Below are 23,652 nucleotides of genomic sequence, written 5' to 3'. Positions count from 1 at the left end.
ACCCAAGAGGAAGGAATGGTGCATGGAGAGGCCAAGAAGTATCTGACCAGGAAGGCCTTGCTGGGTTTCCCCTACTCAGAATATTAGCATTAGATGATGCCCATTTTGTCTGATCACATTTCTGCACAGCTGCCCATTCCTCATGGAACATAAGCATAAAAATGGATAGTTTTTTCCTGTACTTTGGGTCTTCATTTTGAAGGCTTCCATAGTTATATAAAATGATGATTAAATAAACGTGTTATGCTTCTCTCTTGTTAACCTGCCTTGTTATAGGCGTGTCAGCTGTGACCCTTTTGATAGGAAGGAAAGAGATCACACTATTTCTGCCCCTATAGTTCTGATGATGAAGATGGGATGTCTGAAGCACCTGACTCACCTATTGATGAGGTCCTGGGACAACTGATAAAGAGCCGGCAAATAAAGGTAAGAATTTTTACCAAGGTGAGTTCTGAATCTCTGCCTGTAGTTTCTGGTCAAGAACTAAAGGTAAAAATTTACCTTTATTTTTTCAGTAACTTAAACTTTATTATTTTCAGTAAACTTAAACTTTTTTTAATTATAAACTTTCCAAATGCAGGTCAGCAGGAGACCATTTGTTTGAACTGTTGTCTTATGTAAATTTGGATTTCAGGGACCCATTTGTTATTGATCCTTTCCCTTCAACGAACAGCTGTCATTTTCCTGTTTTGTGTCTTGAGAACCCAACTTGGCTTGCTGCCTGTCAGGACACACTTTGGTGTGTGAAGGGGGCCAAACAAATGTTGGAGGCGCCCATTAAAAGCTTACATATTGCCTATTGCCAGCTCTCAAGGCATCTAAATCTTTCTTTCTTTTGGCTATTTGTGGGGGTAGCTCTGAATTTTGAGAGGGCTGCATCTTTGCATTTCTTTGAAGATGTCTCATGTATCCTTGGTTAAGTCATAAAAGACTTGATTTTGGTTCTGAGTCGCTTGGTAGGTATCTTTGTTTTAAAAGAACAGAAAAAAAAAGAAGAAAGTTTCCAACATTAGAAATATAGGTTGTTGTAGATATGTGGCATTATTTCTGACGGCTCTATTCTGTTCCTGTTTTGGTACCATCTATAGCTCTGTTTTGGTACCAGTACGATGCTGTTTTGGTTACTGTAGCCTTGTAGTATAGTTTGAAGTCAGGTAGTGTGATGCCTCCAGCTTTGTTCTTTTGGCTTAGGAATGACTTGGCGATGTGGGCTCTTTTTTGGTTCCATATGAACTTTAAAGTAGTTTTTTCCAATTCTGTGAAGAAAGTCATTGGTAACTTGATGGGGATGGCATTGAATCTGTAAATTACCTTGGGAAGGATGGCCATTTTCATGATATTGATTCTTCCTACCCATGAGCATGGAATGTTCTTCCATTTGTTTGTATCCTCTTTTATTTCCTTGAGCAGTGGTTTGTAGTTCTCCTTGAAGAGGTCCTTCACATCCCTTGTAAGTTGGATTCCTAGGTATTTTATTGTCTTTGAAGCAATTGTGAATGGGAGTTCACTCATGATTTGGCTCTCTGTTTGTCTGTTATTGATGTATAAGAATGCTTGTGATTTTTGTACATTGATTTTGTATCCTGAGACTTTGCTGAAGTTGCTTATCAGCTTAAGGAGATTTTGGGCTGAGACAATGGGGTTTTCTAGATATACTATCATGTCATCTGCAAACAGGGACAATTTGACTTCCTCTTTTCCTAATTGAATACCCTTTATTTCCTTCTCTTGCCTAATTGCCCTGGCCAGAACTTCCAACACTATGTTGAATAGAAGTGTTGAGAGAGGGCATCCCTGTCTTGTGCCAGTTTTCAAAGGGAATGCTTCCAGTTTTTGCCCATTCAGTATGATATTGGCTGTGGGTTTGTCATAAATAGCTCTTATTATTTTGAGATACGTCTCATCAATACCTAATTTATTGAGAGTTTTTAGCATGAAGGGTTGTTGAATTTTGTCAAAGGCCTTTTCTGCATCTATTGAGATAATCATGTGGTTTTTGTCTTTGGTTCTGTTTATATGCTGGATTACATTTATTGATTTGCGTATATTAAACCAGCCTTGCATCCCAGGGATGAAGCCCACTTGATCATGGTGGATAAGCTTTTTGATGTGCTGCTGGATTCTGTTTGCCAGTATTTTATTGAGGATTTTTGCATCAATGTTCATCAAGGATATTGGTCTAAAATTCTCTTTTTTTGTTGTGTCTCTGCCAGGCTTTGGTATCAGGATGATGCTGGCCTCATAAAATGAGTTAGGGAGGATTCCCTCTTTTTCTATTGATTGGAATAGTTTCAGAAGGAATGGTACCAGCTCCTCCTTGTACCTCTGGTAGAATTCGGCTGTGAACCCATCTGGTCCTGGACTTTTTTTGGTTGGTAAGCTATTGATTATTGCCACAATTTCAGCTCCTGTTATTGGTCTATTCAGAGATTCAACTTCTTCCTGGTTTAGTCTTGGGAGGGTGTATGTGTTGAGGAATTTATCCATTTCTTCTAGATTTTCTAGTTTATTTGCGTAGAGGTGTTTGTAATATTCTCTGATGGTAGTTTGTATTTCTGTGGGATCGGTGGTGATATCCCCTTTATCATTTTTTATTGCATCTATTTGATTCGTCTCTCTTTTTTTCTTTATTAATCTTGCAAGGATTCCCTATTTAATAAATGGTGCTGGGAAAACTGGCTAGCCATATGTAGAAAGCTGAAACTGGATCCCTTCCTTACACCTTATACAAAAATCAATTCAAGATGGATTAAAGACTTAAATGTTAGACCTAAAACCATAAAAACCCTAGAAGAAAACCTAGGCATTACCATTCAGGACATAGGCATGGGCAAGGACTTCATGTCTAAAACACCAAAAGCAATGGCAACAAAAGCCAAAATTGACAAATGGGATCTAATTAAACTAAAGAGCTTCTGCACAGCAAAGGAAACTACCATCAGAGTGAGCAGGCAACCTACAAAATGGGAGAAAATTTTCGCAACCTACTCATCTGACAAAGGGCTAATATCCAGAATCTACAATGAACTCCAACAAATTTACAAGAAAAAAACGAACAACCCCATCAAAAAGTGGGCACAGGACATGAACAGACACTTCTCAAAAGAAGACATTTATGCAGCCAAAAAACACATGAAAAAATGCTCACCATCACTGGCCATCAGAGAAATGCAAATCAAAACCACAATGAGATACCATCTCACACCAATTAGAATGGCAATCATTAAAAAGTCAGGAAACAACAGGTGCTAGAGAGGATGTGGAGAAATAGGAACACTTTTACACTGTTGGTGGGACTGTAAACTAGTTCAGCCCTTGTGGAAGTCAGTGTGGCGATTCCTCAGGGATCTAGAACTAGAAATTCCATTTGACCCAGCCATCCCATTACTGGGCATATACCCAAAGGACTATCAATCATGCTGCTATAAAGACACATGCACACGTATGTTTATTGCAGCATTATTCACAATAGCAAAGACTTGGAACCAACCCAAATGTCCAACAATGATAGACTGGATTAAGAAAATGTGGCACATATACACCATGGAATACTATGCAGCCATAAACAATGATGAGTTCATGTCCTTTGTAGGGACATGGATGAAATTGGAAATCATCATTCTCAGTAAACTATCGCAAGAACAAAAAACCAAACACCGCATATTCTCACTCATAGGTGGGAATTGAACAATGAGAACACATGGACACAGGAAGGGGAACATCACACTTCGGGGACTGTTGTGGGGTGGGGGGAGGGTGGAGGGATAGCATTGGGAGATATACCTAATGCTAGATGACGAGTTGGTGGGTGCAGCGCACCAGCATGGCACATGTATACATATGTAACTTACCTGCACGTTGCGCACATGTACCATAGAGCCTAAAGTATAATAATAATAATAATAATAATAATAATAATAAAAAGAAATATTCGTTGTTTTTTCTTGCTGAAATCTGATAAGGGATTTAAAAGTATTTTTTTAAAAGAGCTCTGTGGTCAAATAATAGCTTAATTTAAAGCTGATATCCAGGGTACCATTTTTTTGAGTCTTTCTGATTTTCTCCTTGGGCTCTTGATTATCCCATGGGAATTTTTTTCAGTAAACTTAAACTTTTTTAAATTATAAACTTGATTCCTCTGTTTGCTTCCTTTCTTGTAGGCATGACTTTTACCGGTAAAAAAAAAAAAAAAGTAAAACTTTACTGGCCTTTTTGGGAAGCTTAAGACCTCCCCAGTCTGGCTCCTCTAAGGCTTGTTCTTCCATTTACTTCTGCCCCTCTTTCCTTCTGCCACCTTCAATCTTCCATCTAGGTCTCTCTTATCATCGACAAGCCCCTGCCTCTGCATTTAGTGGTCAGTGGATGGAAAATTACTAAGCAGAAACGTCAGAGTTCCCTCTACAGAGGGATGTAGAGAAGACTTCTAGAAAGCCTGGGATTCCTTGAAGAATGAAAAAAAAAAAAGGTGCCACAGACCCCCCACTACATGGAGTCTTCTGTCTTCCTCAGGAGCCCCAAGAGTCGTGGGTGGGTCCTTCTTGCATCTGGAGCTCTGCTCTCTTTTGCCTTGAGTTCCCTGATCTCTTTGGCTTTTGGGGTATTGAGGGTAACTTCACACTGTGAGAGAGCCACGTACCTGCCAAGCCCAGAGACAGTGGGCAAGTTTGTTCTCTGTATAAGTCTGTCTCCTTCCACCAGCTTTTTCTTCAGTTCTAAAAGGAGGAAATTTCCTGGAAAGAACTGACTCAAACACTGGAATGAGCCCATTTCTTTAAATTTCATGTCTTAGAGAGGGGAGATACTCCCAGCTTCAGGCAGGACATGTCCTCTTTGGACAATGGGCAGCTCTGGGGAGAGAAAGGGGCAGGAGGTGTCCCTTGCCTCCAGCCTGTGCAGCCTCCCAGGACCTCCTGACTGGTCCCTCACTCTACTTACTGCAGGTCACATGGAGGTGAGAGTCACCCCATATGACTGTGGCACTTCAAGGGAAATCAGGAAAACTGTCCTGATTGAAGGTACATTAACTGTTTAGCGTAAGTTGTCAGTTTTACTAATTTATTCCTCCTATCAGATCATGCCCCTCGACTTTATAATTAAGAAAATTCTTACTTTCCCTTTGAATAAGGAATGAGCTTGCATCAGTTCCATCTTGATTCAATAGTTAGAGAGAGCACTGACATAAATAAAGTAACTTCAGAGAACATAGTGATTGCCACAGGTGTCAACAGGGTAGAATTGAGAGGCATCTTGGCAACATTGCAATTAAAGAAGTAGTCATGGTCAGTTGCTCAGGCAGCCGGGCAGGTGTTCAATTTAGCAGGGATCTCTCAACTCTCTGACTCAGGTTAGAAACCCAGCCATTAGATTTTTTCTCTTCTATTCATGGGTTAGAGGGCCCTAATTTACATGTTAAACCATTTTTCCTTTCCTCCTCCACCAATTGTAGGGAACCAGTTTAGTGTCAGGACAACATGAAAATTTTTTAATTCACTTGGTTCTGTCTTTTGTGATTGCCTAATTAGCCTTTCAAATATTAGAACCCCTTCCATTCTTGGGTAACTGCTTACATTTTAATGTAATTTTTTCCTTATGTTTATATTATACTTTATACTATATTTATATTATATGTAAAAGTTCTGATTTGGCTTCATATTGTCACCCTCCCCTGAAAAATCACAATAGCCATATCTCATTTCTTATCTCACAGTTTTCAACTTGTTATATATAATCTACAGTATTGGGGAACCCAGTAGCAGGTTTGGACGCACCTAGGCAGGGGGAGTGGTGGGGGCACTGAGTGCTGGGCCGCTGGCCCTGCCCTTCGTCCCACTGAGGAGACAGGTTTTACTGCTCCCAGGCCCACCTCCACCCAGGAACATCTAGTCCACCTGAGAAAAGGTGTGGAGAGGCAGGGATCAGTGCCCGGTGCCCACAGAGACATGGCGAGGTATCACCATGCAGCACCCTCTGGAGATAGTCCTGTTTTTCAAGCCCCAGAAGGAAGAGTGTGCATGTTGCCTCACTTCCACCCTTCCTGCCAGGTGAGTCATGAGCTGTAGGGGTGTAGACCCACTGATGTCCAGTCTGGCATCAAAATGCAGTAAATGAAGGGAGTCCCGCCTATACCTCTATGTCCAATGAGCTGATAAAGAATGCAGGAGCTCATCTGTGACTCTGTTTAGAAGCTTCCATGTTCTGAGTCCTTCAGGAAGAGACTGCACCAGGCACAGGACTCTCATTTGTTCAAACAATGAAAGCACACATCATGCGCTAGAGTAAGCTGGAAGAGCCAGCAGTAGCCTGAGAACGTGGAAGGAGGACAGAGATGTTTAAAGCATAGACATCAGTGTCAGGTACTCAGGAGATGGAATAATACCAACAAGCAGCATTAAGTCAACTGTTCAGATCATTCTTACCAGAAGGCGAGAAGATTGAAGTGGATTCTGAGAACACAGAGTTCTGTTGAGCTGTGGCCAACATTAGTGTCCATGGCATGGGTAACAGGGACACCACAGCAGCCTGCAGAGTGTTGGGAAGGAAGGGGGTTAGTCCATTCCCAGATGCAAACTTTTGATTTCTTCCTAGAACCCAGCAAGTCATCACAGTGCAGGGAAAATTATTCGTGGGGACAATGCAGTCCAAGGGATCTCTTAAATTCTGCTCATGATGCAGCCTCCTTTAAAGACCAACAATACGAAGACAATTCTTGAACAGAAGGGTCACAGGAAGACCCCCAGTAACGTCATTTCATTCTATGTTATTTCCTTGTAACATTGATGAGAGAAGAAACTGACTGCCCAGCAGGGCCTTGTCTGTGTGGAGTTCTCCCCACACCTGCATGAGTTTTCTCCAGGTACTTCAGTTTCCTCCTGCATCCCAAATATGTGCGCATTCAGTTAATTGGTTTGTCTAAATTTCTCCAGTCTCAGTGAGTGTGTGTGTGTGTGTTTGAATGTGCCCTGTGATTAAATAGCTTCCTGTCCAGTGGGGGTTTCCACCTTACACCCTGATCTGTGAGGATAAGTTCCTGCCACCCTTGACCCTGAAACGGAATAAGTGCATTGGAAAATGAATAAACGAATGAAGGAGTACAAATGATTGCAAAACAAAAATTCATAAAGCATATGATACTTATACAGATGCACAACACTGTATGAAAGTGCTCAGTGCGCCCACCATATTTGTTTCTGTTTGTTTTGGAACTGCTTGGTTATAAGAGGTGTTCCTCACCATTTTCACTTTGTAAACATTTATTTTTTGATGTAACCTTCTATTATTATGACTGGAAAATATCATCTATTGTAATGCCAACAATAGACAACCATACACAGCCAAAGACAACCATACTAAGCAATGTAGCTGAGTCTGTAGTTAAAGCCAGACCTTCCTTGGCAAGCAGCCCTTTAAAAGCATTCATTTTGTGTTGCAATTGTAGCAGTGAGACAGCAAAATGCCTAACATAACTAACTCCATTTTGTTTACGGGGCCTACACCCATTCCTGCATGTAGGTTGGGATAATTTTAGAGCAGAGATAACGTGCAAAAACAGCAATCATGTAATTTTTAAAACTAACTCTGAGATTAAAGGAGAAGAATGTAAACAACTAACTATGTTACCTTAAAGATTCATAGGAGCATTGTGACCTGACTAAGAACAAAGAATTTTTCAAATTCCTTGGACCTGTGCTGGTGCCCAGTTGTCTGCTATTGATGGTCACCTATTCATCCTGACCCCCTCCTTTTCTGCCTGCCCTAAACATAAAAAGAGCCTGAAATTTGTACTGTCTTAAGATGGTATTTGAAGATACTAGTCTACCGTCTTCTCAGTTTGCAGGCTTTCCTAATGCACCTGCTTTCCCCCTCAACAACTCTCTTCTCTTGAGTTTGGTTTTCGAGAGGTGAGCAGCTGAACCTGGGTTCAGTTTCACTATCAAGGAATACCTGAGGCTGAGTAATTTATAAAGAAAAAAATGTTTATTTGGCTCACAGTGCTGCTGGCTGGAAGACTGGGCATCTGGTGAAAGCCTCAGGCTACTTAGATGCTATACAGTTTAGATGGTTGGTGGAGACAACTGAGATTTCTATAGTTTACATGTTTGCTGGGGATAAACATCTAAGCATCACAATCTTGGTCATATGAATGATCTTTTCAGTACTCACAACTCAACCAATGGACCTAAAGAGACAGGGGAAGAGATTCTTCACTGGACACAATCAGGACACAAGATTAAGTCCTGAATGGGCTGGGGATAGACATATCCTTCTCCTTGGCAATAAGAGCAGCAGGCTGACCTGTGAGTCCTGAAGGAGGAGAAAGTCAGAGTCCATATGGCTGGGCTGTCCCAGAAATTATTAGTTGTTTTCTCTTTATTCTTAAATACACAAGAAAACTCAGGAGTAAAAAATAAATTGGCTTCCAGGAGTTTGCAGTTGATGGGTTAATAGAGTTGTTTTAGTATATTTTTGAAGAAATCGCTAATTAAATGTTATGATTTATTTTTTTAATTGGCAGACAAATCTACTTCATTTTACTACTTAAAAGATATTTTGTTGGCCAGGTGCAGAGGCTCACACCTGTAATCCTGGCACTTTGGGAGGCTGAGGCAGGCAGATCACTTAGGGCCAGGGGTTCAAGACCAGCCTGGCCAACATGGTAAAACCCTGTCTCTAATAAAAATACAAAAATTAGCCAGGTGTAGTGGTGTGCACTGATAGTCCCAGCTACTCCAGAGGCTGAGGCACGAGAATCACTTGAACCCAGGAGGTGGAGGTTGCAGTTAGCTGAGATTGCGCCACTGCACTCCAGCCTGGGTGACAAAGCAAGACTCTGTCTCAAAAAAAAAAAAAACGGAATATATTTCATCTACTTTTCCAGTGAACTTAAAGACAGTCAGTTCAATTCATTTACACTACACCCCCTGTTGCTCTGTAAAGCAATAGAGAGCAACCATTTGACATTCAAAATGCATCTCAGAATCCTAGTCATCTCACTCTCCCTGCTCCATTGATTTGATGTCCTCTTCTTTACTTTCTATGTTCATATCTATCCCCCACTTCCTTTAAAGGACCTTTCCAGAAAAGCTATTATATTGATTCTCCCTGAAGTTTTCACCTTGCACAATTGGTGTGGTCAGAATAGTTCATCCCTCCAGATTTATATTTCTCTCCAAACAGTTGTATAAAAGGGTGTAATCCAAATAGTGTTATTGAGAAGACGGAGTTAGTATTTTTAAAATATCTTAAAACAGCCTGGCATGGTGGCTGATGCCTGTAATCCCAGCACTTTGGAACACTGAGGCAGGATGATCGCTTGAGCCCAGGAGCACGGGACCAGCCTGGGCACATGTTGAAACCCTGTCTCTACAAAAAATTTGAAAAATTAGCCAAGCATGGTTGTGCATGCTTGTGGTCCCAGTTACTCAAGAGACTGAAGTAAAAGGACGGCTTGAGCCCAGGAGGTCAGGTTGCAGTGAACCGTGATCATACCACCGTACTCCAGCCTAGGTAACACAGTAAGACCCTGTCTCAAAAAAGAAAATCTTAAAACAGTGGATGGTTCCTATTAGGCATGCAATAAATGTTGGTGTTTTCATTTTTAATATTAGTATTATTATTAATATCATCATCCAGATTAAAATAGAAACTTTTAGGATCATCCAATTCTATTTCTATTAATTCCAGGTTTCTCAAGGCTCTCTTATCATTGCCTGGGTGAATTTATTAACTAGGTAGAGTCTTCAGACAAGCTTAATGTCTAATATCCTGCCAGAGAGCTTTGTTGGTGTTCTAGCAACTGCAGCCTGGTTGTCAATCTTTTGGGAGTTGGTTGGTGTGACTTCTGCCTTCTCTCCAGAGCTGATCACATGTGGATAAAGTGAAAGAAAGTCAAGTAGCTGATCTTTGAAAACTCTCTAGTCCCCAGTTTTTGCTGCATTGAAGTCTGCTAACTTACACTTTGCAGTTAGTAAGGGGAAAGTCACTCCCCTTATTTCACTTTCATGAGAATCAGAATTGCTTCTGTTTTCTTTCTCCCTACAAACAACTGTCAAGTAGTAGTTTCTACAAAAGTTGAAACGAGAAACAAGAAAAACACGAATTTTGGAAATTATAGAGAAAATCGGTGTAGCTCTTTTGCCTTTCTTTTACTTTCCTTTGTTTGTGTTACTTCATCATGAATTAGAATGTAATGTGGTAGCAGCAAGACAAACTTTGCCCAGTAAACCACTACGTTAAAAAGGTGTTCTAAAAATTCATTTGTTGTTGAGCTTTAAATTTAAAATGAAGAATCACAAATCAGTAAAGGAAAGATGGCTATGACTGTTTAATGTGATAGCATGGGGCTCACTGCCCTGCACCGTCAAAGTTTCATGTAGACAGAGATGTAAGAAACTTCAACAGATCACACCGAGCTAGTGAACAACTGAGGGTCACCAGTTTCTGTAATATAGCCTCTAAAGAGAGGCAGCAGCATCTTTGACTCTCCTGTGCATAGCTCAGAAATTTTAAGCATAAAAACTGTTCAATAGTTTAAAAGAATTAAAGATAGCAAAAGAGTTAAAGACAGAATAAAAGCTGTACTTGGTGAAGTAAAAATTATTTAACTACTGAAGATAAAATGATTACAACTGGATAATTCCTTTACCTACTTAGACAAAACAAACCTTTGTTATCAGCGTTCTAGGACTGTTGAGCCTTTGATACCTAGGGCATGGGTCAGAAGAAGAGGAGGTCACCACTGAGAACATATACTCCTTCACCCAAATATTCTAGGAGCAAGGGCAAAGGTCACAAAGGATTTATTGTTTTGGCAACAAAGAAGCAAGAACCTCCTTGGGAAAGGAGTTCTGAAGTCATCAGGATGTGGTGAGCCTGTACTTAGGGAATGACTTGATGTGATAAATACCTTGTGAGTCATCACTGCTGAGGAAATAACATTATTTTAAGATTAAAATTTCCACACCCATATGCACCTTAAAAAAGAAAAAAAAAACAAACCAACAGAATTTCTTTTAGGGGTATTGGCACAGCCTGAGGAGTGCTATATTTCTCCAGTAAGAAAATAATGCAAAAAAGGCAATGTTCATTGATCTAAGCTTGAGCCCCCAGGGAAGCATAACCACATGAACCTGAATGAATATATTCTAGAAGGAGGGAAGCACCAGAGAAGTTCTTTCACTAATAACCATCAACATCTTCTGTGAATCAAATATCAAACAAAGATAGTCCTAAAAAGTTTAATTTCCAGAGATAGGTAATTCCCTAACTGAATACAGAAACCCATAGGGCCCAGGGATCCTGATTTCCTATGCAAAATGGAGGGTAAAATTGGAGGCTAGGATCTGGACTAAAAGTATATACTTCTAACAGTAGCACAAAGATGTTTCTCATCTGATCGATCAATATCCATTTGGATTGATATATCTTAAGTTTACTGGGAATATTGAACTTCTATTGCAAAAATCAAGAGTGTAGAGTGATGACCTCCTTTTAGGTCATATAGAAGAAGGTTTTTCAACCCCCAACCATGGACCGGGGTACTGTCCTGGCCTGGTAGGAACAGGGCCGCACAGCAGGAGGCAAGCAGGCCAACCAACCAGCATTAACGCCTGAGCTCCGCCTCCTGTCAGATCAGCAGTGGCATTAGATTCTCAAAAGAGCAGGAACCCTATTGTGAAGTGCAGATGCGAAGGATCTAGGTTGTGGTCTCCTAATAAGAATCTAATGCCTCTAAAAACATTCCCTCCCTGACCCCATTTTTCGTGGAAAAATTATCTTCCACCAAACTGGTGGCCAAAAGGTTGTGGATGCTGATGTAGAAGACATGTAAATGAAAACAATAAGTGGAATTAAAAATTTAGAGAAATGCTCAGAAAAATGAAAACTGTTTGTGCTCCATTAAAGCCATGCATAGATAGAATGTCTTCATAGAACCTAGGATCCAAGGTTCTATGAAGACCTCAGCTCAGCCAGGCCAAAAGCATCCCGATTTCCCAATGTCTCCTCTTCCCTCTACTGGCAGCCCTAGAGGTGTGCAGCTGTGGCTTTTCTGGATCTCTAGGATGTGACCTGCCTCAGAACGATGGCCTGCTAGGCAGGAACACCTTGGTGCTTCTGGGCCAAATGAGGAGAATCTCTCCCTTCTTGTGTCTGAAGGACAGAAGTGATTTCAGATTCCCCCAGGAGATGGTGGAAGTCAGCCAGTTGCAGAAGGCCCAGGTTATGTCTTTCCTCTATGACGTGCTACAGCAGCTCTTCAGCTTCTCACACAGAGCGCTCCTCTGCTGCATTGAACATGACCTTCCTGGACCAACTCCACACTGTACGTCATCAGCAACTGGAACACCTGGAGACCTGCTTGGTGCAGGAGATGAGAGAGGGAGAAGCTGGGGCAGGGGGTGATTGAGGGCTCTACACTGGCCTTGAGGAGGTATTTCCGGGAATCCATCTCTACCTGAAAGAGAAGAAATAAAGATTGTGCCTGGGAAGTTGTCAGAGTGGAAATCATGAGATCCTTTTCATCCACAAGTTTGCAAGAAAGATTGAGAAGTAAGGATGAAGACCTGGGCTCATCATGAAATGATTCTCATTGACTAATCTGCCATATCACACTTGTACATGTGACTTTGGATATTCAAAAAGCTCATTTCTGTTTTATCAGAAATTATTGAATTAGTTTTAGCAAATACTTTATTAATAGCATAAAGCAAGTGTATGTCAAAAACATTCAGCCCCTGGGGCATCCATAACTCAGAGATAACTGCCCTGATGCTGTTTATTTATCTTCCTTCTTTTTTTTCATGCCTTGTATTTATGATATTTATATATTTTATATGTTCATCTTCACATTGAATTAAAAGTTATAAAACATTCACTTTTTCATATTAAGTTTGCATTTTGTTTTATTAAATTCATATCAAAGAATACTCTATAAATGTTTCTATTCTATAAACAATGTCTACTTTCTCTTTTGGTAAACCAAATTGAAAATATGGTAAAATGTATTAACTCATTCATTTCATTCCTATTATACGTATAAATTGAGTAAATGGAAAACTGTGGGATTTTCTTAAAGAAATACAGGTGAATAAAGCAAACACAGTTTCTCTCAGTCTAAGAGGGAAAGAGACGTAAAAACAGGACAAATATTTATATTATTTCAATTATGTTAAATGCTACAAAGAGAAGTAAAGAAAAGTGATGTTCTCACATCAGAAGCTTTAGGTATAAATGGTGCTTGGAAGGGAAAAATATTAGATATCCTTCCTAAGGTGCATGGGAGATACGTAAGTACATGTCTTATTGGCAGGTGGGAATTATGTGTCTAGAATGTCATGAGGGAAGGTGTTAATTTGGGATTCTTTATTTTATGTCTGATTATCAGGGTACAGGAATGGATGTAGTCACATAAATAGAGGCGACAATGTGATGAGGACATAAACTGTATCCTGCAGACCCTCAGCAGTTAAAGGAAGGGCTGAATAATAGAGTCTGCAAAACACCCTGAGGCCGATAGCCAGTGCAGTTAGAAGGCGAAATAGGGAAGAATCAGGGAAAGACTAATGAGGAAAGGACGGTGGTACTTTCAGGGAAGGAAGACCAAACTATCCTAGTGAATCTGAAAACAGAAGTCACTGGTGACCTTGACCGATGAGGGAATATATGGTTTAGTAGAATTAATGGAACAGAAATGAGAGATAAGAGTAGGTTGGAGAAGAAACACAAGAAGGGGAATTAGGTATACTGTGTATAAAAAATCACCCTGGGAAGGTTAGTCGGAGGAGTGGAGTTGGGAAATCAGGTGGTATCCGGAGGAAAATGTTGTTTACACACCCACGTATATTTTTTTCATGTGTTTTGAAAGCATTTTCAAAGAATAGATCAATTGAAACAAACCTTTTGACATTTTATATTGAGGTATGATTTACAGATTTAAAAATTTCTATTATTTAAAGTGTACAACATGGTGTTTTGGTGTAAGTATACCTTGTGTAATGATTCCCACAATCAAGCCAATTAACACATTCATCACCTAACATATTCATCATGTTGTGTGTGTGTGTGATGAGGACACTTAAGATCTACTACCTCAGCAAATTTCAAGTATATGTTATTATTAATTATATTTACCATACTGTACTGAAAATTTTTAACATTTGATTTATAAAAGCTATTACTTATTTAAATATTTGATTTAAAACTTTTCTTATTTGAAAACAGTAATTTATTAAAATTATAACTTATCATTATTGTAATTAATATTATTTTGTAGTAAATTTCAATAGTAACGTATTTACTTGCTAATTTCAGTTCTTTTTTCCTTCTTTCATTTGTTTTATCTGTTAACTTCATTTACTACAGTTTCTATGTTAGCCAACTTCTTTCTGTTTTTTTGTTTTGTTTTGAGACAGGGTCTTGTCTCTGTTGCCCAGGCTGGACTGCAGTGGGGTGATCTCAGCTCACTGCTACCTCCTCATCCAGGGCTCAAGTGATTCTTGTGCCTCAGCCTCCCAAGTAGCTAGGATACAGCAGTGTGCTACCACACCCGGCCAATTATTTTATTTTATTTTTGTAGAGATGGGGTGTCACCATGTTGTCCAAGCTGGTCTGGAACTCCTGGCCAAAAGTGATCTATCCACCTTGGCCTCCCAAAGTGCTGGGATTACAGGAATGAGCCACGTGCTCAGCCAATTATTTTATAATTTTTAATCATTGACATTTTAAATAGATTATAGCTAATTAGCTAATTCTTTTATGGACAGTTAATTTATTTTGTTTTTAATTGACAATAATTATATATATTTATGGGGTACACTGTGATGTTTTGGTACATGTATACATCACATAATGTCAACTCAGTAATTAGCATATTGATCACCTCAAATATTTATCAATACTTTCTGGTAAGAACATTGAAAATCATGTCTTCTAGCTATTTTAAGATATAAATAGTCATCTTACTATGCAATAGAACACCAGAATTTATTCCTCCTGTCTCACTGTAATTTTGCACCCATTGAACAGCTCTCTCTCTCTCTTTCTCTCTCTCTCTCCTCTACACTCCCCTGACTCTGGTACTCACTATTCCACTCTCTACTTCTATGAGATCAGCTTTTTTAGATTCTACATAGGAGTGAGATCATGTGGAATTTGTCTGTCTGTGCTTGGCTTATATCACTTAACATAATGTCCTCCTAGTTCATCCATGTTGCCACAAATGACAAGATTTTATGGTTTAGTGGTATTTAATTGTGTATACATACCACATTTTAAAATCCATTCATCTGTTGCTGGACACATAGGTTGATTCCATATCTTGGCTATTGTGAATACTGCTGCAATAAACATAAAAGTGTAGATATTTCTGTGACATATTGAATTCATTTCCTTTAGATATATATTATGGGCACTTTAAAAAACTTTATCCTGTGTACAATACCTGGACAGTTCCTTGTATTTTTCTGCAAGCATCATCTAAGATATAGAACTACACTTCTCCCTCGTCACATTTCTCTTTTGATTTGACAAATATTCACTTCCTTTTCTTGTAAATCTGATTTTACCTTTAATTTCTATATTGCATCAGGAATATTCCATCAGGATTTATTTATTCTATGATATGAAAATCTAGAGCATAAATAAGATGGCCGAATAGGAACAGCTCCAGTCTACAGCTCCCAGCATGAGCGACGCAGAAGATGGGTGATTTCTGCATTTCCAACTGAGGTACTGGGTTCATCTCACTGGGGCGTGTTGGACAGTGAGTACAGGACAGTGGGTACAGCCTACTGAGCAAGAGCCAAAGCAGGGTGAAGCATTGCCTCACCCAGGAAGTGCAAGGGGTCAGGGAATTCCCTTTCCTAGCCAAGGGAAGCCATGACAGACAGCACCTGGAAAATTGGGTCACTCTCACCCTAATACTGCGCTTTTCCAAGGGTCTTAGCAAATGGCACACCAGGAGATTATATCCCACACCTGGCTTGGAGGGTCTCACGCCCATGTAGCCTTGCTCATTGCTAGCATAGCAGTCTGAGATCTAACTGCAAGGCAGCAGTGAGGCTTGGGGAGGGGCACCCGCCATTGCTGATGCTTGAGTAGGTAAACAAAGCAGCTGGGAAGCTCGAACTGGGTGAAGCCCACCACAGCTCAAAGAGGGCTGCCTGCCTCTATAGACTCCACCTCTGCAGGCAGGGCATAGCCAAACAAAAGGCAGCAGAAACCTCTGCAGATTTAAATGTCCCTGTCTGACAGCTTTGAAGAGAGTAGTGGTTCCCCCAGCATGGAGTTTGAGATCTGAGAACGGACAGACTGCCTCCTCAAGTGGGTCCCTGACCCCCGAGTAGCCTAACTGGGAGGCATCCCCCAGTAGGGGCAGACTGACACCTCACACAGCCGGGTACCCCTCTGAGATGAAGCTTCCAGAGGAACGATCAGGCAGCAACATTCGCTGTTCAGCAATATTTGCTGTTCTGCAGCCTCTGCTGCTGATACCCAGGCAAACATGGTCTGGAGTGGACCTCCAGCAAACTCCAACAGACCTTCAGCTGAGGGTCCTGACTGTTAGAAGGAAAACTAACTAAGAGAAAGGACATCTACACCAAAACCCCATCTGTACATCACCATCATCAAAGACCAAAGGTAGATAAAACCACAAAGATGGGGAAAAAACAGAGCAGAAAAGCTGAAAATTCTAAAAATCAGAGCACCTCTCCCCATCCAAAGGAATGCAGCTCCTCACCAGCAATGAAAAAAAGCTGGATGGAGAATGACTTTGACAAGTTGAGAGAAGAAAGTTTCAGACGAACAAACTTCTCCGAGCTAAAGGAGGAAGTTCAAACCCATCACAAAGAAGCTAAAAACCTTGAAATAAGATTAGAGGAATGGCTAACTAGAATAAACAGTGTAGAGAAGTCCTTAAATGACCTGATGGAGCTGAAAACCATGGCACAAGAACTACGTGACAAATGCACAAGCTTCAGTAACTGATTCGATCAACTGGAAGAAAGGGTATCAGTGGTTGAAGACCAAACGAATGAAATGAAGTGAGAAGAGAAGTTTAGAGAAAAAAGAGTAAAAAGAAACAAACAAAGCCTCCAAGAAATATGGGACTATGTGAAAAGACCAAATCTACATTGGATTGGTGTACCTGAAAGTGACGGGGAGAATGGAACCAAGTTGGAAAATATTCTGCAGGATATTATCCAGGAGAACTTCCCCATCCTAGCAAGGCAGGCCAACATTCAAATTCAGGAAATACAGAGAACACCACAAAGATATTCCTCAAGAAGAGCAACTCCAAGACACATAATTGTCAGATTCACCAAAGTTGAAATGAAGGAAAAAATGTTAAGGGCAGCCAGAGAGAAAGGTTGGGTCACCTACAAAGTGAAGCCCATCAGACTAACAGCAGATATCTCAGCAGAAACTCTACAAGCCAGAAGAGAGTGGGGGACAATATTCACCATTCTTAAAGAAAAGAATTTTCAACCCAGAATTTCATATCCAGCCAAATTAAGCTTCATAAGTGAAGGTGAAATAAAATCCTTTACAGACAAGCAAATGCTGAGAGATTTTGTCACCAGCAGGCCTGCCCTACAAGAGCTCCTGAAGTAAGCACTAAACGTGGAAAGGAACAACTGGTACCAGCCACTGCAAAAACATGCCAAAATGTAAAGACCATTGATGCTAGGAAGAAACTGCATCAACTAACGAGCAAAATAACCAGCTAACACCATAATGACAGGATCAAGTTCACACAAAACAATATTAATCTTAAATGTAAATGGGCTAAATGCTTCAATTAAAAGACACAGACTGGCAAATTGGATAAAGAGTCAAGACCCATCAGTGTGCTGTATTCAGGAGACCCATCTCATGTGCAGAGACATACATAGGTTCAAAATGAAGGGATGGAGGAAGATCTACCAAGCAAATGGAAAACAAAAAAGGCAGGGCTTGCAATCCTAGTCTCTGATAAAACAGACTTCAAACCAACAAAGATCAAAAGAGACAAAGGAGGCCATTACATAATGGTAAAGGGATCAATTCAACAAGAAGAGCTAACTATCCTAAATATATACATACCCAATAAAAGAGCACACAGATTCATAAAGCAAGTCCTTAGAGACTTACAAAGATACTTAGACTCCCAGACAATAATCATGGGAGACTTTAATACCCCACTGTCAACATTAGACAGATCAATGAGACAGAAAGTTAACAAGGATATCCAGGACTTGAACTCATCTCTCCACCAAGCAGACCTAATAGATATCTACAGAACTCTCCACCCCAAATCAACAGAATATACATTCCTCTTGGCACCACATCATACTTATTCTAAAATTGACCACATAGTTGGAAGTAAAGCACTCCTCAGCAAATGTAAAAGAACAGAAATTATAACAAACTGTCTCTCAGACCACAGTGCAATCAAACTAGAACTCAGTATAAAGAGACTCACTCAAAACTGCCCAACTATATGGAAACTGAACAACCTGCTCCTGAGTGACTACTGGGTACATAATGAAATGAAGGCAGAAATAAAGATGTTCTTTGAAACCAATGAGAACAAAGACACAACATACCAGAATGTCTGCGACGCATTTAAAGCAGTGTGCAGGGGGAAATTTATAGCACTAAATGCCCACAAGAGAAAGCATGAAAGATCTAAGATCGACACCCTAACATCACAATTAAAAGAACTAGAGAAGCAAGAGCAAACAAATTCAAATGCTAGCAGAAGGCAGGAAATAACTAAGATCAGAGCAGAACTGAAGGAAATAGAGACACAAAAAACCCTTCAAAAAATCAATGAATCCAGAAGCTGGTTTTTTGAAAAGATCAACAAAATTGATAGATTGCTAGCAGACTAATAAAGAAGAAAAGAGAGAAGAATCAAATAGATGCAATCAAAAATGATAAAGGGGATAGCACCACTGATCCCACAGAAATACAAACTACCATCAGAGAATACTATAAACACCTCTATGCAAATAAACTACAGAATCTAGAAGACATGGATAAATTCCTGGACACATACACGCTCCCAAGACTAAACCAGGAAAAAGTTCAATCTCTGAACAGACCAATAACAGGCTCTGAAATTGAGGCAATAATTAATAGCCTACCAACCAAAAAAAGCCCAGGACCAGACGAATTGACAGCCAAATTCTACCAGAGGTACAAAAAGGGGCTGGTACCATTCCTTCTGAAACTATTCCAATCAATAGAAAAAGAGGGAATCCCCCCTAACTCATTTTATGAGGCCAGCATCATCCTGATACTAAAGCCTGGCAGAGACGCAAGAGAAAAAGAGAATTTTAGACCAATATCCCTGATGAACATCAATGCAAAAATTCCTCAATAAAATACTGGCAAACCGAATCCAGCAGCAAGCACATCAAAAAGCTTATCCACCAAGATCAAGTTGGCTTCACCCCTGGGATGCAAGGCTGGTTCAACATACACGAATCAATAAACGTAATCCATCATATAAATGGAACCAAAGACAAAAACTACATGATTATCTCAATAAATGCAGAAAAGGCCTTCAACAAAATTCAACAGCCTTTCATTCTAAAAACTCTCAATAAACTAGCTATTGATGGAACGTATCTCAAAATAATAAGAGCTATTTATGACAAACCCACAGCCGATATCTTAATGAATGGGCAAAAACTGGAAGCATTCCCTGTGAAAATTGGCACAAGACAGGGATGCCCTCTCTCACCATTCCTATTCAACACAGTATTGGAAGTTCTGGCCAGGGCAATCATGCAAGAGAAAGAAACAAAGGGTATTCAATAAGGAAAAGAGGAAGTCAAATTGTCCCTGTTTGCAGATGATGTGATTGTATATTTAGAAAACCCTATTGTCTCAGCCCAAAATCTCCTTAAGCTGATAAGCAACTTCAGCAAAGTCTCAGGATACAAAACCAATGTGCAAAAATCACAAGCATTCTTATACACCAATAACAGACAAACAGCCAAATCATGAGTGAACTCCCATTCACAGTTGCTACAGAGAGTAAAATGCCTAGGAATCCAACTTACAAGGGATGTGAAGGACCTCTTCAAGGAGAACTACAAACCACTGCTCAACGAAATAAAAGAGGACACAAACAAATGGAAGAACATTCCATGCTCATGGATAGGAAGAATCAATATCGTGAAAATGGCCATACTGCCCAAGGTAATTTATAGATTCAATGCCATCCCCATCAAGCTACCAATGACTTTCTTCACGGAATTGGAAAAAACTACTTTAAAGTTCATATGGAACCAAAAAAGAGCCCACTTTGCCAAGACAATCCTAAGCCAAAAGAACAAAGCTGGAGGCATCAGGCTACCTGACTTCAACTTATACTACAAAGATACAGTAACCAAAACAGCATGGTTCTGGTACCAAAACACAGATATAGACCAATGGAACAGAACAGAGGCCTCAGAAATAACACCACACATCTACGACCATCTGATCTTTGACAAACCTGACAAAGGCAAGAAATGGGGAAAGGATTCCTTATTTAATAAATGGTGCTGGGAAAACTGGCTAGCCATATGTAGAAAGCTGAAACTGGATGCCTTCCTTACACCTTATACAAAAATTAATTCAAGATGGATTAAAGACTTAAATGTTAGACCTAAAACCATAAAAACACTAGAAGAAAACCTAGTCAATACCATTCAGGACATAGGCATGGGCAAAGACTTCATGACTAAAATATCAAAAGCAATGGCAACAAAAGCCAAAATAGACAAATGGGATCTAATTAAACTAAAGAGCTTCTGCACAGCAAAAGAAACTACCATCAGAGTGAACAGGCAACCTACAGAATGGGAGAAAATTTTTGCAATATACCCATCTGACAAAGGGCTAATATCCAGAATCTATGAAGAACTTAAACAAATTTACAAGAAAAAATCAAACAACCCCATCAAAAAGTGGGCAAAGGATATGAACAGACACTTTTCAAAAGAAGGCATTTATGCAGCCAACAGACACATGAAAAAATGCTCGTCATCACTGGCCATCAGAGAAATGCAAATCAAAACCACAATGAGATACCATCTCACACCAGTTAGAATGGCAATCATTAAAAAGTCAGGAAACAACAGGTGCTGGAGAGGATGTGGAGAAATAGGAATGCTTTTACACTGTTGGTGGGAATTTAAACTAGTTCCACCATTGTGGAAGACAGTGAGGCAATTCCTCAAGAATCTAGAACTAGAAATACCATTTGACCCAGTGATCCCATTACTGGGTATATACCCAAAGGATTATAAATCATGCTCCTATAGACACATGCACATGTATGTTTATTGCGGCACTATTCACAATAGCAAAGACTTGGAATCAACCCAAATGTCCATCAATGATAGACTGGATTAAGAAAATGTGGCACATATATTCCATGGAATGCTATGTAGCCATAAAAAACAATGAGTTCATGTTCTTTGTAGCGACATGGATGAAGCTGGAAACCATCATTCTAAGCAAACTGTCACAAGGACAGAAAACCAAACACCGCATGTTCTCACTCATAGGTGGAAATTGACCAATGAGAACACTTGGACACAGGGCAGGGTACATTACACACCAGGGCCTGTTGTGGGGTGGGGGAATGGGGGAGGGATAGCATTAGGAGAAATACCTAATGTAAATGACGAGTTAATGGGTGCAGCAAACCAACATGGCACACGTATACATATGTAACAAACCTGCACGTTGTGCACATGTACCCTAGAACTTAAATTATAATAAAATGAAGAAATTTTTAAAATAAATAAATTTTTAAAATGCCTCTGCGATTTTGATAGGGATTGCATTAGATCTGTAGATCACTTTGGAGAATATGAAGATCTTAACAATGTTAAGTCTTCCAATACATGATGGATATAAATAAATCTTTCCATTTATTTTTGTCACGTTTAATTTTTTCAGCAGTATTTGATAGTTTCCAGTGTATATGTCTTTCACCTCCTAGGTTAAGTTTATTCCTGAATATTTTATGCTTTTTGATGCCATTGTAAATGAGAGTATTTTCTTAATTTCCTATTAGGATTATTCATTGTTAGTGTATAGAAATACGACTGATTTTTGTTTGTTGATTTTGTATCCTGAAATTTTGCTCTATTCATTTATAAGTTATCACTGTGTGTGTGTGTGTGTGTGTGTGTGTGTGTGATCTTTAGAATTTTTTACATATAAGACTATGTCCTCTGCCAACAGAAATCATTTTATTTCCTCCTTTACAATTTGGATGCTTATTATTTGTTTTTGTTGCCTAATGACTCTGGCTAGGACTTCAAATACTATGGATAAATAGAAGTGATGAGAATGGCATCCTTGCCTTTTTCCTGAGCTCAGAGGAAAACCTTTAAGGTTTTCACTATTGAGTATGATGTTAATGGAGGGATTTTCATATAATAGCCGTTACCGTGTTGAGGTAATTTCCTTCTATTCCTAGTTTATTGATCCTTTCTTTATATCATGAAAGGACACTAAATTTTGTCAAATGGGTTTTCACCATCAATTGAGGTGATCATGGTTTTTCCCCCTTCATTCTGTTTATTTAGTTTCTTACATTGATTTCTATATGTTGAACCATGTAGCCATGGTATATAATCCTTTTAATACGCTGTTGAATTTTGTTTGCAAGTATTTTGCTGAGGGTTTTTGCCTCAATATAGACTCATAAAATTAGTTTGGAAGTGTTCTCTCCTCTATGATCTTATGGAAGAATTTGAGAAGGATCATGTTAATTCTTTTTTGGATGTTTGGTAAAATTCTCCAGTGAAGCCATTTGGTCCTGGGCTTTTCTTTTTTCAGAGGTTTTTAATTATTGATTCAATATCCTTATAGTTCTATTGTGGTTTTTTATTTATTTATGATTCAGTCTTGGTAAGTGGTATGTTTCTAGGAATTCATCCATTTTTTCTAGGTTATAAAATTTGTTGGAGTATATGTGTTCATAGTTGTCTCTTATGATCTTTTTTATTTCTGTGGCATCAGTTGTAGTGTCTCCTCTTGTATTTCTTATTTTTGTTTTATGAGTCTTCTCTCTCTCTTTTTAAAATAATCCTAGTAAGGGTTTGTCAATTTGTTGAACTTTTTTTTTAAAAAAACCGACTCTTAGTTTCAGTGATTTTTAAAAATTGCTCTTCTATTCTCTATTTTATTTATCTTTGCTCCAGTTTTATTATTTCCTTTCTTCTGCTAGATTTGGGTTTTGTTTGTACTTTTCTTTAGTTACTTAAGGTGCAAAGTTCTATTGTTGACTTGAACTCTTTCTTTTTTTAGTGTCAGCTTTTACAGCTGTAAATTTCCCAGTTAGCATTGTTTTCACTGTCTTGCATGGGTTTTGTATATTTTCTTTTAATTTTCATTTATTAAAGATTTTCTAATTTCTATTGTGTTCCTTCTTAAATTCTAGTCTCATTTAGACACACATTGTTTTCTTTTTGTTTTCATGCATTGGGATATGAAATCAGACCACTTTTATTTTCTGGGAAAATGAAATGAGAAAGAAAGACACCGGGTATTGCCAACGCTATCTAGAAACAATGTACATTTCATTTGTTTTCATCATATTTACATTCCTTTATTGACATAAGCTGAAAATGAAAATGAAAAAAGTCCAGGAATGGCAAA

At 39.2% G+C, this 23,652-nt stretch overlaps 1 protein-coding gene and 1 pseudogene across 1 annotated transcript in view; one reads left to right on the top strand and one right to left on the bottom strand.

Moving 5' to 3' along the window:
- The window catches only part of IFNE (interferon epsilon), a 61,153-nt gene that overhangs the window by 16,809 nt on the left and 20,692 nt on the right, over positions 1-23,652 (bottom strand). Inside the window, exons 4-6 of the mRNA XM_063714182.1 lie at positions 15,261-15,332; positions 10,662-12,451; positions 6,417-6,519 (exon numbers count right to left, since the gene is read on the bottom strand). The gene's annotated coding sequence lies outside the window, so the exon portion shown is untranslated. The remainder of the gene's footprint in view (positions 1-6,416; positions 6,520-10,661; positions 12,452-15,260; positions 15,333-23,652) is intronic.
- Positions 5,940-12,636, top strand: LOC100431786 (interferon omega-1-like; annotated as a pseudogene).

This window comes from Pongo abelii, chromosome 13 (genome assembly GCF_028885655.2).
Source record: "Pongo abelii isolate AG06213 chromosome 13, NHGRI_mPonAbe1-v2.0_pri, whole genome shotgun sequence".
Classification (NCBI taxonomy): domain Eukaryota; kingdom Metazoa; phylum Chordata; class Mammalia; order Primates; family Hominidae; genus Pongo; species Pongo abelii.
Note: the sequence above shows the minus strand (reverse complement) of the source record. Positions and strands in the feature narration are given on the sequence as shown.